Raw genomic sequence first — 16,190 nt, 5'->3', positions numbered from 1 at the left:
TTCTCACTTTGTACATTTCATTAAAACTTAAGAAAACCACACAGAGTGACAGTGCTATAGAGACATCCTGGATATTTGGAGCAATCTTTCCCTAAACACCTTTCAGTGGAACGCCCAGCATCTAATTTCACTAGAGTGGTTCAATGTCCCTTTCAAAGGCAGGTTGTCATGGAAACCCAGGTGGCAGCGCAATAAAAGGTTTGTGGCAGAAGCCACAGTCTGAATAGATATTCTGTATGTGATGTTTGATATAAAAACTTTTAATGTTGAACGTATGCTAGTATTTACTCATAGTAAATAAATATTCAAATTTTGAGCAACAAATTTAAAATGACACGTTTTGTTGAAGTGAACGTTTTTTTGCTGGGGGCTGGGGGTGAGGGGGTTTGTTGAATAAAATATGGCAAATGTAGTATTTCATATGTAGTAGATATTCATATTGAAATTGCAAACTACAGTTTGCAGGAAAATGCCACATTTAGGTCCAGTATTTTGCTTTTTAAAACCCGATGGTGTCACAAAACGGCTTTAAAGATGCTGAGAATTAAAACAATATTTACATTAATATTCGGAAGTTGAGCAAGCCGAAGGAGACTGTGGCAAGGAAAAACTCTCTTGAAGCTGAAGGAAGAAACCTTCTAAGGAACCAAAGGGAACCTATTCTCCTGTTTAAAAAATAATAAACAATAGTCTTAATTTAAGGGGCAGCACTGTTTTGTAGCAGGTAGTGTCTCAGTCACACAGCTCCAGGAACCTGGAGGGTGTGGTTTTGAGTCCCGCTCCGGGTGACTGTCTGTGAGGAGTTTGGTGTGTTTTCCCTGTGTCTGCGTAGGTTTCCTCCAGGTGACTGTCTGTGAGGAGTGTGGTGTGTTCTCCCTGTGTCTGCGTGGGTTTCCTCCGGGTGCTCCGGTTTCCTCCCACAGTCCAAAAACACACGTTGGTAGGTAGATTGGTGACTCAAAAATGCCTGTAGGTGTGAGTATGTGAGTGTGTGTTGCCCTGTGAAGGACTGGCGCCGCCTCCAGGGTGTGTTCCTGCCTTGCGCCCAGTGATTCCAGGTAGGCTCTGAACCCACTGTGACCCTGAACTGGATAAGCGGTTACAGATAATGAATGAATTAATGAGTCTTAATTTAAAACTGCAGGTAGAAGCAGCCTTGGAGTCTGTATAGATCATGGAGATCTTCAGTTAAGGTCTGTGCTGAATCAGTCCCATCAAATATCCTGGAGCTGCTGCATGGTGATGACGGGGGCCACAGATATGGAGTGAAGATACAGCGTGTAGCAGATACTGGAAACGGGAGGAAGATAACTAGTTTCAAGGCTATTTTTTTTGTTTTTTTCCTTTGGGGAGAGGGTGTAACACAATATTATCGGTTAATATTATTTTCTTCCAGCAGCTGGTACACGGTGAAGTTATCAAAATACAGAAGACGTTTTGAAGGTCAACAAATGTTATTACATCTTGATGAAAGGTTACAAGAAAAACAAGAATTACGTTTTTAAATTATATGATGTGACGACCAATGCTCAAATGAGCAGGGACAAGAAAAAGCAAGGTCAAAATGGCAAATTGAGTTTAGAATTTCGTGTAGTTTCCTGTTAGAACACCCAAAGCCAGTCTCGGAACATAGGAATCGGTGAAAGAATCTATACTTTTAAAGCATAATCACTGTGTGTAAGGCAGAAACCCTGGACAGAGTGCCAGTCCGTCAAAGGGCATTTCAGACTCAGTCCACCTACACACATCATTTTTCTCAACAGTGGCAAGAGGAAAATACACCAAGCTCCTCACAAACACTGACCCAAGGTGGGGATTGAACCCCAGCTTGAGAATCCCTGGACCCTGAAGTGTGCCACACCTCAGGAAATGTGATGAGTAGTGTCAGGTCTTTAGTACAGGCAGACTTGGATAATAGGAGGAGACATCATTATTGCTAAATTCTGGTACCACCCATATGAGATTCAAGCAGTATATTAGAACTAAACTTATGAACTCTGATTAATTTGATCATTATTATAGAGTCAGTCTACCTCTGGCTGAAATAACCAGGACTTCAGTAGACAGTGTCAATGATTCTGGGGAACTGTTGTTCTCTCTGGTTGGTTTATGTTCGGAAGCACTTTTAAGGTGGAACTGTTTGAGGAAAAAAAACCCAAAAACTGGGGCTTTGCAAACATTAGACCATGTTTACCACGCAGACAGACTAGAGAGCAGCAAATGTTGAGGAAACATCCTCACAATTGTGAACATTGCCTTTTAAAATGGTAAGGAACATAAAAGTATCTTTAAAACAGTGCTGTTTCAAAAGGTCTAGTTCCAGGAATAATTCTAGATATTTGGTCTTTTATAGAAGATTATACTGTGAGGTGTTTCCCAATAGTTTTCAGTTGTGTGTTTTTCTGTCATAGAATTGGGCCAGTTTGTGAATGTGAGTGCACGTTTATGTCCATGTGGGTGCAGAGTAAGCTTTTGGGACAGAACTAACTCCTTTAACCCATTGTAATATTATTTGCCTTCCTTAATGCATCAAATATTAACACACTGCTTTAATGTTTTAAAAGGTATTATTTATAAACAGCAATTCTAACACACACTAATTCTAAGTACACAGTAAAAAAAACACATTCTGGAAAACCCAGAATAAATACATTCACACATAATGTGTACTTTATTGTTGTATTATTATTATTTATTTAATCCAATAAGTGCGACTAATCCTGTAATGTGCCTTTGCTTGATCTGCTCTTGTCTAATATGTGGCTAAGCTATCAACACTAATCCAGTTTCTGGAAGAGCACAGTAATGCATTAAAAACATTTGCCAGTTCATAAACTTCTAAATTGTACTAAGCTGCGTCCTCCATCCCTTGTTAGCTTGTTTTGTTCAGTAAAATACAGTTTTATTGCTTTCAGAGGGGACCTTTTTAACCACTACATCATGGTCTAAGAGGTTTGATGACACTGGGGTTCACCCTAAGCTGCTGAATACTGGTGCAGCCCAAAGGTGGAACAACAACAGCATGTCTATGAGTGCAATTTGTTTGTACATTATATATAACAAACTGACCGCTGAGGGACACCCTGTGTGATCGGGGTATTAGATGATTTATGTTAACCAAGGAATATATAGTTGGATCTGCCTTAAAGATGAGATATGAACTGAGCAACAGCCATGTCATATATGCAACTGGACAGAAGACAGAGATGAAGGCTATAATTAATTCTGTCAAGTGGTGCACTGAGAATGAAAATATTTAGAGCAACTGTGTCAGCAGGAATAGAGGCTATGTATCATTTTTATTCTTCCATGCCTCCATACACTGACATCTCTTCAGATTTTTTTCATTGTTTTATGGTTTGGTTGATGAATGCAAGCACTTATACACACACAAGCACAAAAGAAGCATATAATGTATTTACAAAGACCTCATCCTTCTTCTTTAATCTGCCTTCCTCTGTTATCACAACAAAACATTTTGTGGCCATAGGGGCACAGTCGCTAATGAATGGAGTAATAACCATCAGAATGGATGGAGTCCAGGGCAGCCTCTAACAAATAAAAGAAATAATATAAAAATTTAAATGAAAACCAGGGGCTGTATAAAAACTGACATAAAAATCACTCGTTAAGTTGAACTTAAAGGGCTTGTTTAAGCCATTCCTCAATAATAATACAAAAAAATTAAAAATAAAGTAACGTTATGGGTTGTATCTTAAACTGATATCAGTTTATCAGTTTAAGTTAAACCAATCAGTTAACAACAGCAAAGAACATCAAGCAACAGATAGCCAACAAGCCAGCTTGTTCAAGCCAACTTGAAGCAGATGTGTTACAATAAATATACACAGAAAAAAACAGCACACAAAACAGCAGGTGGTAACTTCAAGACTCTGAACTGGTACTTCTCCAGAACTACGACTCAACTATATATACATAGTTTTATATATACACACACTGATCATTCAACGGGCAGTTGCAGTCACACAGCTCCAGGGTCCTGGAGGTTGTGGGTTCGAGGCCCGCTCCAGGTGACTGTCTGTGAGGAGTGTGGTGTGTTCTCCCTGTGTCTACGTGGGTTTCCTCCGGGTGATTGTCTGTGAGGAGTGTGGTGTGTTCTCCCTGTGTCTACTTGGTTTTTCATCCGGGTGATTGTCTGTGAGGAGTGTGGTGTGTTCTCCCTGTGTCTGCGGGTTTCCTTCGCGTGACTGTCTGTGAGGAGTGTGATGTGTTCTCCCTGTGTCTGTGTGGGTTTCCTTCGGGTGAATGTCTGTGTGGAGTGTGGTGTGTTCTCCCCGTATCTGCGTGGGTTTCCTTCGGGTGACTGTCTGTGAGGAGTGTGGTGTGTTCTCTCTGTGTCTGTGTGGGTTTCCTCCGGGTGATTGTCTGTGAGGAGTGTGGTGTGTTCTCCCTGTGTCTGTGCGGGTTTCCTTCGGGTGACTGTCTGTGAGGAGTGTGATGTGTTCTCCCTGTGTCTGTGTGGGTTTCTTTCGGGTGACTGTCTGTGAGGAGTGTGGTGTGTTCTCCCCGTGTCTGCGTGGGTTTCTTTCGGGTGACTGTCTGTGAGGAGTGTGGTGTGTTCTCCCCGTGTCTGCGTGGGTTTCTTTCGGGTGACTGTCTGTGAGGAGTGTGGTGTGTTCTCCCTGTGTCTGTGTGGGTTTCCTTCGGGTGAATGTCTGTGAGGAGTGTGGTGTGTTCTCCCCGTATCTGCGTGGGTTTCCTTCGGGTGACTGTCTGTGAGGAGTGTGGTGTGTTCTCTCTGTGTCTGTGTGGGTTTCCTCCGGGTGACTGTCTGTGAGGAGTGTGGTGTGTTCTCCCTGTGTCTGCGTGGGTTTCCTCCGGGTGCTCCGGTTTCCTCTCACAGTCCAAAAACACATGTTGGTAGGTGGATTGGTGACTCAAAAGTGAAAGTGTGTGAGTGTTGCCCTGTGAAGGACTGGCGCCCCCTCCAGGGTGTGTTCCTGCCTTGCGCCCAATGATTCCAGGTAGGCTCTGGACTTATCCGCGCTTATCATTCAATGAATGAATGGACTGATCATTCACTGGATTAGAAACACCTACCTTGTATCTACACTGATTGTCATTTTATTAGTTCCACTGCCCACACAGGAGAACTTTATAATTCTACATTTTTAGACTGTTGTCCACCTGTTTCTCTGCATACATTCTTATCCCCATTTCACCCTGCTCCTCAATGGTCAGGACCGCCACATGTCCACTACCGAGCAGGTATGATTTGGGTATTGGAACATCCTCAGCGCAGCAGTCATACTGATGTTGTGGTCGCGTATTAGTGTGTGTTGTACTGGTATGAGTGGATCAGACACAGCATTGATGCCTGGGATTTTTAAATACCCTGTTATAAGCTTCACCTAGACCCAGCTCTCTCTACCAGCAATGACTCTGGAAGAATAAATGTGCAATATGTTCATAATAAAAAAATAAATATCATAGTATTTTGTTTTACTTAAATGGAGAATATAATGCTTTGAGGCAGATTCAGAAGTGTTTTCCTGCACACATACGTTGATTGATGCCTCTGAAAGAGCTACAATAAAACTAATATCACTCTGCTAGCAGAGTATTATTGTTCATCATTCTGCCACTTCCTCGGTGGCAGCAATCATAAATCAAGTGTGCAATATGTTCTTCTTTAGAATGCTCATAAGCAGCTGAATTTTATTGTATAATATTTTGCAGCTTCTTCTGAGGCAGTAGTAATTAAACACATTTGCAGGAAAGTAGTTCTTCAGAATCTGCCTCAGAGGCAGCAAAACTTTCTGCAGTTACATTATCCTCAATTAATGCAGTGGCGCAGCAGGTAGTGTCGCAGTCACACAGCTCCAGGGTCCATGAGGTTGTGGGTTCGAGTCCCGCTCCGGGTGACTGTCTGTGAAGAGCTTGGTGTGTTCTCCCTGTGTCTGCGTGGGTTTCCTCCAGGTGCTCTGGTTTCCTCTGTATGAATGTGTTGGTGTGTGTCACCCTGTGAAGGACTGCCGCCCCCTCCAGGTTGTGTTCCTGCCTTGAGCCCAGTGATTCCAGGTAGGCTCTGGACCCACCACGACCCTGAACTGGATGAGCAGATATGTACAATGAACAAATTAATTAATTGATTCATTTCATTGAACAGTGATAATATTGTGCTTTTCTGTAGGGAATCATGGTTAAATGCACATCTATGTTGACAAAATGCAATTGAAAGAAGCTGAATTCACTCACTTTAAGGGGGACAAATGTGGGGAAAACATTTGGAAAATGCATGGATATAAAGGCTTTGGAAACAATTGGGAAACATTCATTCATTCAGTCATTATCTGTAAGCACTTATCCAATTCAGGGTCGCGGTGGGTCCAGAGCCTACCTGGAATCATTGGGCGCAAGGCGGGAATACACCCTGGAGGGGGCGCCAGTCCTTCACAGGGCAACACAGACACACTCACACATTCACTAACACCTACGGACACTTTTGAGTCACCAATTCACCTACCAACGTGTGTCTTTGGACCATGGGACGAAACCGGAGCACCCGGAGGAATTGGGAAACAATACTATACAAAGATAATTATTTATAATTGAATTATAACCGGTACATAATGGCGGTTGACCAAACTAATATTGATAAGTTCTATACTATACTAAGTAACTAAATTTCGAGCCTAGACCCAAAAGACTGGCAGAGCCATATAAGTTCTCAAAGTTTGCAGTATTTGCTAGCTTGGGTGTTCCCTGTAATACATCATAAATATCAGCATGGCCACAATGCATTTGTCTTTTGTATGGTAAATGCAAATGTTTTCTGCATGCGACCAGCCACAGCCCTCCGCATATCTTTATGGTACGTGATGAATGGACTCACTTTGGCCTTATGTGTACTACATACATCATATAGTCCCATCCAGAAACCTTTACACTTTGGGTTTTCTGAAAAAAAAAACCTCTGTAACAGATAAAACGAATGGGGAAAGGAAGAGCTCAAAGAAGCAACAATGAAAAAAGCAGTAAAGAAAGAGACTTTTCCCCGGACAGAAATACAAAGGAGATATAAAACCTGCATGAAGAGTAATTTCAAAAGAATAGGCTTTGTATAAACAAAAATGATTCTTACATTATCAAATCCTCAAAAAAAATCTCACTTTTTCCCTCTATTCCTCAGCGCTGATATGATTGAAAAGGGATTTGTGCATTAAGCCACAGCAAAATACCACAGCAGATCTCCAAAGTAAATTACTTCTGAGTTCTCCCCTCATTATTATTCTGTCCAAACAATGCCAGTGCAATAAATCAGACGCTCTATTATTGTCTAAAGATCAGAGAAGTGTACAGATGTAACAGCCCTTTTCAGAACAGTGTAGAAGTGCATTGTTTTCCCGAAGACATGATGACAGTATAAACAATGTGACAAAATAATTGAAAGATTTCTCTGTATATCTTGTGGTAATGATGTGTAAATAATGAATAGATTCTATCTCATTTTCAATGTATTTAAAATTTAATATTCCTTTTTTTTTTGTCACCATGTTCAGTGCCAAGCACTGGGGGTGTAAAATGCTCCCCAGTACTGAGCCGTGGAGCTGTGGAATGATGGCTTTTGTTTTTGTTTTCAGATGCAATGCAATTCCTCAAGGATGGGGCTTACATTGTAAGTCAATCACTCACTCACTCACATATTCACATACTCACTCACAGGTAGTCTACAAGTTCTCCACAAGGTGGTGCCACTCACTCATGTTTAAGAAGTGATGCTATTCAATGTTACACATAAAAAAATAATAAAAACATTAGCAAATGTAATAACCAGTAAAGGAAAAGAGTGATATAAGTCTTGTTTCCATTTACTACAATTATGCTAACAGACTTTAGACGATGTAGGCCCTCTTGATTAGAAGCGGCATTAAAACAAGGAAGATGCATTGTTTTGAATCGATTTTGGCTTTTAGCAGAATTGTTTACCGCCATTAAAACACTTTCTGTGTGTGTGTGTGTGTGTGTGTGTGTTTCTATCTCTCTTCATTTCTGCCTACACCGTGCAGCAGACTTCAAGTAATCTTTCCACTTCAGAGTGGAAAATAGGCTCTCATGTTCTCTCTCTCTCTTTTTCTCTCTCTCTCTCACACACACACACACATTCTTTGTTATGGCTTGAAAGCTCATACTTTGTTCAACAAATGCTTTTCCATCATCATTGTTTGCATTGTACCTTTAGTGATATTCTAACTGTTCGCCTCATCCTAAAATAGTTTTTGTGTAGGTTTTTTTTTTTTAATTTAGTGCTTTTTCCATTCTCACAATTCAAAATTAATTCTCAAAAGACCCTCTGTGGCCTACTCCAGTGTTACTGGATGTATTGCAAAAAGAAAAGGTTCACTTGCTCATAGCATTCTGGGTCTGTGCCAATTACCAAGCCCAGTGTTGGTCAAGCCCAGTGTGGATGTGTAGTAGTCCGTAACAACAAACCAGAAAGGCTGGGACATTTTCTAAAAAACAAAGCAGAAAAAACTAAAATAATTAAGGACGAAGGACAAAAGGATAAAGATGCCTGCTCAGTCTGAAAACATAGAGTCATTCCGGTTTAATGCTGCATCTTATGAAGAGGGCAGGCACAGAATTGCCCATATTCCTTGTTTAAGTGCCTCCAGTCACAGCCATGGTGCCCTGTTTGAGTATGTGAGTATGCAAACACAAGGTTAAACAAAGCAAAACACATCCAATGAGTGTAATCCAAAAATTATACTTATTAGATATGGTGAAAACCGGAACAGAGCAGAAAGAGAACAAAGTGAAAATGACTAAAAACCAGTGTTTCTGATCCTTATGATTTGAGGTAAACTGAGGCTCAACCTGATTTAAAGAAGCAGATGCCGAAACCAGTCATTCTGAACATTGCTGGTTAGACAAGGTAAGACAAGTGTTGCTTTGTTTGATCCTTGAGTTATTTTCACCAAACCAAGTGCCAAACATTGTGTATCTACCATGTCGACATCGGGTTTAACCTGTTACATCTCTAAATACATAACTTGGGTAATTTTAAACATCATTTCCCTATACACCAGGTTCCAAGTATTTAATACACAGCACTATATAGCATTTCAATTTTTACATATATTGTTGTTCAGTATTTGTCCTACTTACAGTAATTACCAAGAAAAGCCTGGTTCAGATATAACTGGTTTTGAAAGGAAAAAAACTTGTATCACCACAATAAAACAAAGGTATAGTAATTTGTTTTAATACGTCTTAAAAATGATAAGCATTGTACGTGATATTCAGAATGTTTGAGGCTTTCACTGCTTTGTTTGTTGCTGTTTGCTTGGACAGTGTGTTGCGGTCTCCTTGAAGAGAACTGATATGCCATAACGCCCTTGTGGAGGACAGATAAGCTATGGCAAAGTGTTGGCAAAAGATGGCATATAACTCCTTTGACAATGTGAAATGAATGCAGGCCCTTTTAAGCCAGTGGATGAGAGGTAAACATATGCATGCTCATAATTAAAAAAATGGTGATACAAGAAAATACATACTTCAGTGTTTTCAATGGTGTTTTTCCACTGCATGGAACCTACTCGACTTGGCTCTTTTGCTTTTCCACTGGCCAAATCCGGTACCTTGTCCCTGGAACCGGGTAGGTTTTCAGTCCCAGCTCACTCTGGGTTCCAACCGTGCAGAGTAGGTACTAAATAGTGATGTGTGAACCCTGCAGAGCACTGATTGGCCAGAGCCATGTCAATCACCACGAAATGCAGAGCTCATTCAAATCCAGCTCAAACTTACGGCAGCTCATAACTTTACCTCGAGGTGTTTTGAAGAGGTTTGTATGCTCCTTGGATTGGTGGGTGATGAAAATTTGAACAGTGAAAGCCAAACGTGCAACAAGTGAGAACTGATCTGTGAGAACTGGGGCGCAGAGCCATGTTCAGTCCAAAAAAGCAAAAACAACACGCAAATACATGAGGAGGAAACAGCGCCTAACTTTACTGCTGCCGTTGTGGTTTTTGAAAAGCCAGCGATTCCTGTTAGAGACGGGGTTTGGCGATGTCACTGGGTCCATTTTGCGGGGGAGCCCTGCCAGTGGAAAAGCGACAAGCTTTAAGCGAGTGAGTCGAGTCGATTAGAGCCGGACCCATGAAGTGGAAAAGCACCATAAGAGGCACTATATACACTGGATGTCCAGTTCTTATGCTGTGAAGGACTGGCGCCCCCTCCAGGGTGTATTCCTGCCTTGTGCCCAGTGATTCCAGGTAGGCTCCGGACACACTGGATAAGGGGTTACAGACAATGAATGAATGAATGTTTGGTTACTGTCACAAATGCTGTGAATCATTCTGATTCTCGAGATGTTTCTGCAAAATGGCGTATTTTACAACAAATCAATAAGAATTACTTTTTGCCAATTTAATAGAATCAGGATCTTTATTTTGACAAGTATCTGTTGTACAAGAATTTTTTTTTTGTTGTTGCAGGTGTCGACATTAAAAAGGATATAGAATACAAAATAAAAGAAGTACAAATAAAGCATATACAAATTAGACGTAAAGTAGACAGTACACAAACATACAAGCATTGAAAGTGAGATTGAGCGTAAGTACAGAGCAACCTATTATTAATATAACATAAATGTACAATATTTATTAGACAAATATGCATATTGCACCAAGTTAGTGTGTTTGTGTGTACTTGTATATTTATGTGTGTAAAGTGTGTGTGCACCAGATTATGTATCAAACTGGAAGAAGCTGGATGTGACAATGGCCCTTGTTTGGTGGGAGGTGAGAGGGGTGATGCCCTGAGAGAATAAGCTGTGAAGGTAAGACTTCAGAGCTATCAGTCTCTGTCTGGGCTGAGATGGGAACCGATGGAACAGAGAGTGATTGGGGTGTGAAGCGTTGGCCATAATCTTCCTGGCCTTCTTTCTTATCCTAGATGAGTGAAGATCTTTGAGAGAGAACAGACAGCGGATGGTTTTCTCTGCACGCCGCACCATTCATGGCAGTTTTTGATTGGTGTGTGAAGATACAGAGCCAGAACAGACAGATGGTGCAAGTGAGGATTGATTCTATGATTTCAGGGTAGAACTGGACAATTTATATATGAATAAATGCTAAAGAACGGGTGTCATTTACACTGTATTTGTGGCCCAGCTTATATATTGGCTATTTCAATGGGCTGCATATAATTACGCTCACACCTCAGCATGACAAATATTGTGTAGTCTCTGAAAATAGGAACATTTTGATCAGGTTTGAACATTGATGTGGAATGCCAGGTACAATTAAATTTTTCTCGTTTGGCAACTTTGAGCCCAAACTTGACTGATATCAGAAACAACGCCAGTTTTAGTCTGCTTTGAACCTGGATGGGTGACCACCCGGAAACAACTGGGCCCAGCTTCACAAAATCACATTTCCCCCCTTTAGAACCTTTCTGTTCACCTCAGCTTGTTTCAATTGATTTCAGTGTAATTTAGGACTCATCAATTTTTGACATGATTTGACAACGCTAGCTACATTTTACATTGAGCCAAATTTCCATGACAAACGGACCAATAGAAATGCTTCAAAACTGTTTGGGAAGAAATCTCATTAAATAAATGTTATTTAAAAATGATAATGTTTGATGCTGTTGGAGATACATGTTTTTTTTCAGACAATGACAACTTTTTCATTCATTCATTATCTGTAACCCTTATCCAGTTCAGGGTCACAGTGGGTCCAGAGCCTACCTGGAATCATTGGGCACAAGACAGGAACACACACTGGAGGGGGCACCAGTCCTTCACAGGGCAAGTCACACATTCACACCTACAGACACTTTTGAGTCGCCAATCCACCTACCAATGTGTGTTTTTGGACTGTGGGAGGAAACCGGAGCCCCCGGAGGAAACCCACGCGGACACGGGGAGAACACACCAATTCCTCAAAGACAGTCACCTGGAGGAAACCCACGCTGACACGGGGAGAACACACCAACTCCTCACAGACACAGTTACTTGGAGCGAGAATCGAACCCACAACCTCCAGGTCCCTGGAGCTGTGTGACTGGGACACTACCTGCTGCGCCACCGTGCCGCCAACAACTATTTCGTATTTTTCATATTTACTAAAGCGATCCTGAAACCGCATACTTGGCTCTCATATCATCATAGCACATTTACAATGAGATTTCAGCTATAGTCAAATGGTCCACTAAATCCTCGCTCTACTTTTGCTGTAACTGCGTAAAACTTTACAACAAAAGTACAATAATTAATAAAAGTAAAGTTAGCATTAACTAACAGTAATTGCTCAAATCAGGTTTCTATTACTCATAGTCATGGTAACATTATTGTAAATATAATATTTAACAAATTACATCAGGGAATATAATCTGATGTTAAAGACGTTACTATTTTTTATTAAGCTATAAAGCTGTATAAAACACTACCATGTTAATTAACATCTTAAAATAACACTATGTAAGATTTGGTATTTTTGCTCCTGGGGCTCCCCCTAGTGTAATTCATTTTTACAGCACTCTTCTGAATCCATGGGGAGGAGCAGGGGATGGTTTCCTACCCTCCTTCAATAGTTACACAGTGCTGTTTCTGCAGTGCTAAGCCCAGATTAGAATAATCAGATGCTCTGTTCTCCCTATTACAGGTCAATTAATCATCACAATGATTTTGAAGCGGTAATTTTAAGGTGAAATATTACATAGTGTTCCTTTAATTAACATCTTTACTAGTTATATATTTATTAATGTTCATTTTTAAGACATTATTTAATCATTCAGTTCATTCTTAATTCTTCATTTATCTCGTCAAAGTTAGCAAAATACATCCATCACTAAGGAAAGGGAAGATACATTTCTAGATGTATTCATTTTACTGTTTAAATCTGTTTTGATCAATCAAGCAGAATAAGAAGAAAAAAGTAAGTTGTTGTTGAAAGGGGGCTGGAGAACTGTGGCAGATTGCACAATTTCTCTTTATACAGTTTTGTGGAACATGTCTACTCTCAGCACACTCATGTTTCACAGTGCACTTTGGAATGAGGTACAAGTTGAATTGGCTTGTCAAGAAGACACTACTATCCCATTCTTCATCCTGTCCTATCTGATGTTCTGATAGAAGGGGGTAGTGTGTAGTCTATTCAACAATGATCCTTTTTTTTCTTCCTTTTTCCTGTTTTTAAAGTCACTGAAGTCTCAAGCCTGGCCTCCAAGATCTAATATTTAGTTCAGACCACTTCCTTGTATATATAATATGCAGTTACCAAGATCCATGCCATGACCTCATAGTCAAATTTATTATTCCACGAGGAAAGGAATATATAATTTCTTTAGGACTCTTTAGTTAACTACTACTTTAAAGTTTACTACTTTGTTTTCTCTAGCATGAGGACACAAATATTAAACATTGGAAAGAGATATTAGACAGTATCTCATTATTTCTTTCATAGTAGTCAACTGAAACGATTCAACAGGGTTTCAATGTCCTACTTATTTTATTGTATTTTTATTTCATGATATTACAAATTTGCTCAGTGGTGGTAAACATAATTGTTTAATATTTATCTGGAAAGTTTGACCAAGCATCTAACATAGAACAGCAGAGAATGCAGATATCTAACAGGCATCACTGGATGAGCCACAGCTGAAAAAGCCATCTGGAAAGATTTGGGTGAAAAAGCTGAAAAGCATGAAAAGAGATGAGGATGTTGCTCTATTTCTATTCCACAGGTGGGTAATATTGACTTATTTTTGCTGTTACAGCTAAAACGGACTCCAAATTCGGGAAACCACTAAGTGCATGAAAGTAAACACCTGCTTAATGTTACAAACCTTAACAGCAAGAGTTACTGATGAGATTCTGTGGTAGTTCAACCAGTGAATATAAACTATCAGATAAGTTAAACCTCATGCATATACAAGCAAAAATACCGATCTACAGATGTCTACAAACTGAGGGGGAGTTTGTTTTGCAGTAATAATAGTTCTCCAGAATCATCTACATTGCCTTTTAATAATAAATTTTAATTTGTAATGCACATTACCTTTCAAAGAAAGTGCTACAGCATAGTCAAAAGCATTCATTCATTCATTGTCTGTAACCGCTTATCCAGTTGAGGGTCACAGTGGGTCTGGAGCCTACCCGGAATCACTGGGCACACACACACTGGAGGGGGCGCCAGTCCTTCACAAGTCGACACACACTCACACATACGGACACTTTTGAGTCAACATTCCACCTACCAACATGGATTTTTGGATGGTGGGAGGAAACCAGAGCACCTGGAGGAAACGCGGACACATGGAGAACACACCACACTCCTCACAGACAGTCACCCAGAGGAAACCCACGCAGACACAGGGAGAACACACCACACTCCTCACAGACAGTCACCCGGAGGAAACCCACGCAGACACAGGGAGAAAACACCAAACTCCTCACAGACAGTCACCCGGAGGAAACCCATGCAGACACAGGGAGAACACACCACACTCCTCACACACAGTCACCCGGAGGAAACCCACGTAGACACAGGGAGAAAACACCAAACTCCTCACAGACAGTCACCCGGAGGAAACCCATGCAGACACAGGGAGAACACACCACACTCCTCACACACAGTCACCCGGAGCGGGACTAGAACACACAACTTCCAGGTCCTTGGAGCTGTGTGACACTACCTGCTGCACCACCATGCCGCCCTAGTCAAAAGCAAGCATTAAGAAATAAGTAGATAAAAACAAGAAGAATACTAAGATCTACACAAAATTATGAAGATGCATAAAAATGTCCTAATAAGCCTTCTTGAATAAGAAAGATTTTAGTTGCTTTTTAAAAGACTCCACGCTCTGTGGTGCCTTCAGGGAATCTGGCAGCATTCCACAGACGTGGGGCAACAGCTTGTAAAGCTTAGTCTCCCATAGTGCGGAGTTTGTTCCAGGGCTGTTGAAGGCAGTGGGTCTTGGTTGAACAGAGATGTCTTGAGGTATTGTGTGGGGTAAGAAGGTCTTTAATATAGAGCGGGGCATTTCCATGGAGACAATGATGAGTGAGAAGGCAGAGTTTGTATTGGATTTTGTATTGGATGGGTAGCCGGTATAGAGTTTGTGAAACGGGTGTGATGTGATCATTTTTGCGCCTCCTCGTCAGGATCCTGGCAGCACAGCTCTGAATCTGCTGGTGCTTCTGCAGGCTCCTGCTAGAGATCTCAGCGTGGAGGGCATTGCAATAGTCCAGCCTGGAAAAGACAAAGGCATGGACAAAATTTTCAGTGTCCGGTTGGGTGAGGGAGGGGCAGAGTTTTGCTATATTTTTGAGATGGAGGAAGGAGACTTTGGAGAAGTGATTATCAAACGATAAATTTGGGTCAGTTTTGACACCTAGGCTATGGCCAGAGACAGGTGAATTCACACTGTTGCACCTTTAGCGACAGTAATACCCCTGTCTAAGAGAGCAGGATTGTGAAGTACTGTATTATTTACTGGAAATATAAACATACTGAAATTCTTTGCCATCTTATTAGAAACATTTTTGGCTCGGGTCTTTTGGCCCAAGATGGTGAGCCATGAACCCTGTTTCTTGCAAAGACTATGCCTTTGTTGATGGGTTCTTTTGTATATTTTATATTCACAAACTTATAATGGAATATACATGTATATATTATAATGGCATATTTATTGTTTACAAATTGTAATGTATTTGGTGAGTGCAAACATTAGAAATCTTTCTGCTTTTGTCAGTTAAAATTAAGTTCAACTGAAATGAACTTGGGGGTTTCCTCCGGGTGACTGTCTGTGAGGAGTGTGGTGGGTTCTCTCTGTGTCTGCGTGGGTTTCCTCCGGGTGACTGTCTGTGAGGAGTGTGGTGGGTTCTCTCTGTGTCTGCGTGGGTTTCCTCCGGGTGACTGTCTGTGAGGAGTGTGGTGGGTTCTCTCTGTGTCTGCGTGGGTTTCCTCTGGGTGACTGTCTGTAAGGAGTGTGGTGTGTTCTCCTTGTGTCTACGTGGGTTTTCTCCGGGTGACTGTCTGTAAGGAGTGTGGTGTGTTCTCCCCGTGTCTGTGCGTGGGTTTTCTCCGGGTGACTGTCTGTAAGGAGTGTGGTGTGTTCTCCCTGTGTCTGTGCGTGGGTTTCCTCCGGGTGACTGTCTGTAAGGAGTGTGGTGTGTTCTCCTTGTGTCTGCGTGGGTTTCCTCCGGGTGACTGTCTGTG

The sequence above is a fragment of the Hoplias malabaricus genome, chromosome 2, assembly GCF_029633855.1.
Source record: "Hoplias malabaricus isolate fHopMal1 chromosome 2, fHopMal1.hap1, whole genome shotgun sequence".
NCBI classification, from domain to species: Eukaryota; Metazoa; Chordata; class Actinopteri; order Characiformes; family Erythrinidae; genus Hoplias; species Hoplias malabaricus.
This window is presented reverse-complemented; position numbering follows the sequence as displayed.